Here is a 4,632-nt window from a genome sequence, read left to right as displayed (position 1 = left end):
TTTTTTTTAGATTTTTATAATGGATAAGTATGGGACCGATGCTTGTTCCCAAGGCATTGATACTTGTTCTAAGAAGAAGACTCCAAAGAAATTTCTTAGCCAAGGAATTTCTTGGAGAATGCTTGCCACATCATCAAGCACTAAGGATATGAAAAATTCAAACCCTAAAGTCTCCTACGATATCTCAACCATCAATTGTTGAATTTCTAAGGTTGAGATTAAACCTTTACATTGCATAACAAAGACTATGTAATGTTAGTCATGGGCTTTCTTCGTATTATGGATCAATTCTAACTACTACGCCTTTGGTTGAACTTGAGATTTTGAGTTTTAATACGGACCTATCAACCGAATATTTTATCCTACCTAATTTGTCTTGATTGAATCTTGTATTTAGGGAATGTTTCACTATAATATTCATCTGTGTATAGCAAGTCATGCTTGCACCTCTATATATGTACTCAATGCTCTTCATGCAATCAATGAAAAATCATCCCAGAATCCATGAGTTAACATGATATCAGTGCACTAAGAAGCTCTATCGAGCTCTCTTTTTCACCCTAAATGCAAGTCCAATGAGTTGATCATCTTCCCATGGCTACCAATGAAGATATTCTGCGGCCATTTCCTAAGGTAAACCCCACCACCCCATCAACCTCTCTTCTCCCATTGAAACCCTCCACAACCCCATCCTCCCCCTCCATACATCAAGCCCACCATTATATTTTATTAAAACTAACCTCTAAAAATTTTCTTTTTTGGAATACCCAACTCGAGCCATTCCTTGATAGACAGAATTTACTGGGCTACGTTGATGGCACTCTGCCATGCCCTCGAGATCCTGTTGCTGCTTAGCTTGGCCTAAACAAGACTCCATGATTTGGAGCATCCTCATTGCATCTCTATCCGAGGAAGTTTTTCCATATATCTTTGGTAAGAAAATCAGTTGTGACATATGGGAAACCCTGAATACTGCCTTCTCATCAGCATCAATATCCCGTATCATGTCTCTCACTTAGGGGTGCAATAGGGCCAGGTTGGGTTGGGTTTCTTAAAACTCTAGCCTAACCCTGAGTCCCCTTAATTGGGCCCAAACCCACCCTGACCCTAACTCAGGGCCGCAAAACTTCAACCCTGGCCCTACCCTTTAGGGTTCAACCCAACCCTTACCTGCCCTGATTGGCCCTGATTTTTCAGGGTCAGGCCGGGGTGACCCTGACCCTGACCCTAATTGACCCTGACCTTGGTTTGCCATCAAGGGCTGGGTATATCCTGACCTTGACCCTGCAAAATATGAAATAACTTAAAAATAAAAAATATTCATCATAAAGAGGAGATAAAAAATACAAAGTTACAAATTTCTTGTAAAAAATGCAAGAGAGATCTTTTTTTTTGGTAAAAAAAGCAAGAGAGATCGGTGAGAAGATATATTAGGAGTTTTGAGGTGTCAATGACTCAATGTCAAACAATATATAAAATTAAGTTAAATTCAAAGTTAACTTCAAGGTCACAACCAAGGTCAACATCAAGGGCAAAAATCAGGGCCAAAAGTCAGGGTAAAAAAATAGGTCCGGGTTTAGGGTGGGATAGGCATGCCCAAAGACATCAACCCTTACCTGCCCTGACCCTGACTCAGGGTCAAAAATTTCAGGGTCGAGCCTACCCTCAAGGCCAAAATTTTTAGGTCAATACTTGTTCGGGATCAGGGTGGGCCAAAGGCGGGTTCGGGCCGTCAGGACCAAACTTGCACCCCTATTCTCAGTATGGCTCTTCAAAATCTCACTCAAAAACTTGATGAAACTGTCTCTCAATTTTTACATTGAGGCAAATCCATTACTGATGAACTAAATGCTATAGGAAATCGCTGCCCCCTAATGACTTCAACATGCATTTATACAGTGGTCTCAAATCAGACTTTCAGGATATTGTCTTCGCCTTGCTTACCTGTATTGAACCAGTCTCCCATCTGGACCTTCGTTATATGCTTCTCATTCATGAGTTCCTCTATGGAACCTCTATGAACAAGTTCATGCTCACTGACTCAAACCAGCCTGATGCTACTCCCTCTACCCATACGGCGCAATAAACCACATCTACAGACTCCTCTCAATGTGAGTCATCTGATGTATCATCCAAGAATAGTTGTGGTCATGGCTGTGGTCATGGTCATGGTCGTGGTCGTGGTCGTGGTCGAGGTCGTGGTTGTGGTCGTGGCCAGTAAGGCCGTTTCTGGTGCCAGATTTATATACTGCCATCCCCCCACCCCTAACCCACCTTCATATCAGCCTCCTAATGCCTATCATGCCTACCCCGCTACCTCACAATAATTTATTGGAACTATAAGGAAGTTTATTTGCACTGATTATTTGGCGAGGCACTCGATCATGGGGATGGTCGGGACACTGGTGCCAACCATCTGAAGAGGTACACTCCGTAAGGTGGATGAACGGTGGAGAAGAAGATGAAACAGGATGTCCATAAAGATCCCCATTATTCAGTCCTAAGAGTAGAGCATTCTTGGTTGTCTAATTCTTCACAAGAAAGAAAGTAGGGTAAAATTCAAAAAATACATTATTTTCAGTAGCAAATTGATGACAAAAAGCAAAGATTTATTAACGGTGGAAACATGTAATATTTAAGATAAATGAAAAAGAGGAGGAGGGGAAATAGTGGTAGAACCGATATTAGAGATAGATAACTCCTTACCACAGCCGACCTGAAGTTGATCCTGACCTGTGTATGCTTCATAGTAGGAGAAGATGATGGAGATCAGGGGTTACATGGTGGGTGGCTCCTGTATCAAGGAACCAAGTAGAGGCGGTGGAAGGATAGGGTGTAGGTGATGGGTATATATGGTGGGCAACAGGTGATAGGTAGTGGGAATAGGGTGAGGGAGCAGGGTAAGTTTGATAGGCATTAGGAGGTTGATATGAAGGTAGGTTAGGGGTGGGGTGACGGTAGTAGCAAGTGGCAGTAGTGTGATTGGTCCTATTGTAATTTTGGCACCAGAAACAACCTTACTGGCCATGATCTCAACCACAGCCATGGCCACAGTCATTACTATTCTTGGATGATGCACCAGACGACCCACCTTGAGATGAGTCTATAGATGTGGTTTGTTGCATCGTATGGGAGGAGGGAGTAACATCAGGCTGTTTGAGTCAATGAGCACTAGCTTATTCATAAAGGTTCCATGGAGGAACTCTTGACTAAGAAGCATATCATGAAGATCCGCATAGGAGAGTGGTTCGATACGGGTATGCAAGGAGGAGACAATATCTCGAAAGTCTTATTTGAAACTACATAATAGATGCAAGTTGAAGTCATTGCGGGGTAGCGGTTTTCCTGTAGCATTTAGTTCATCAGTAATGGAATTGCCTCGTTGTAAAAATTGAGAGATGATTTCATCATGTTTCTAAGTGAGATCCTTAAAAGCCATATTGAGAGACATGATGCGGGATGTTGATGCTGATGAGAAGGCAGTATTTAGGGTTTTCCATATGTCACGACTGGTTTTCTTGCCAATGATCAAGGAAAAAACTTCCTCGAACAGAGATGCAATAAGGAGGCTCTAAATCATGGAGTCTGTTTGCGCCAGCTAAGGTGGCAACAGGATTTGGACGACATGGCAGAGTGCCGTCAACATAACCCAATAAATTCTAGCAATCAAGGAATGGCTCGAGTTAGGTATTCCAAAATATAAAATTCTTAGAGGTTAGTTTTAAGGAAATTTAATGGTGGGCTTGATGTATGGAGGGAGAGGATGGGGCGATGGAAGGGTTCAATGGGAGAAGAGAGGCTGATGGGGTGGTGGGGTTTACCTCAGGGAGAGGGTGGCGGAATATCTTCATTGGCAGCCATGGGAAGATGATCAACTCATTGGAGTTGAATTTAGGGAGAAAAAGAGAGCTTGGTGGAGCTTCTTAGTGCTCTGTTACCATATTAACTCATGGATTCTCGGATGATTTTTCATTGATTGTATGAAGAGAATTGAGTACATATAAAGAGGTGCAAGCATGACTTGCTATACACAGATGAATATTACAGGGAAATATTCCCTAAATACAAGATTCAATCAAGACAAATTAGGTAGGAAAAAATTTAAGGGTATATGAGAATATATGACAAGGATAGACATGTCTATATATGGCAACGCAATATTCGGTTGATACTTTTTCATTTATCTCAAATATTACTTGTTCCCTCCACTAATAAATCTCTGCTTTCTGTCCATCAGTTTGCTAATAATGTATTTTTTTTAATTTCACCCAACTTTCTTTCTTGTGAAGGATTAGACAACCAGGCGTACCCTACCCTCATGATCGAATAAAGGGGCTCTTTACACCCTTCCTATTTCATCTTCTTCTCCACTATCCATCCACCTTACGGAGCATACCTGTTCAGATGGTTGGCACCAGCGTTTCAGCCATCCCCATAAACGAGTGTTTCGCCAAAGAATTAGTTCAAATAAACTTCCTTGTAGTTTCAATAAATTATGTGTTTTATGTCCCGCTTTCCAGTTAGGCAAGTCTAGTAGTTAACTTTGTCAGAGACTCATACTTATAGTTCTTTTCCATAAGATGTTATTTTTTCTTATGTTTGGGGACCTTTCATTTTTCCTTCAGTTGATGT

The sequence above is a fragment of the Macadamia integrifolia genome, chromosome 1 (assembly GCF_013358625.1).
Source record: "Macadamia integrifolia cultivar HAES 741 chromosome 1, SCU_Mint_v3, whole genome shotgun sequence".
In the NCBI taxonomy this organism is placed as follows: Eukaryota; Viridiplantae; Streptophyta; class Magnoliopsida; order Proteales; family Proteaceae; genus Macadamia; species Macadamia integrifolia.
Note: the sequence above shows the minus strand (reverse complement) of the source record.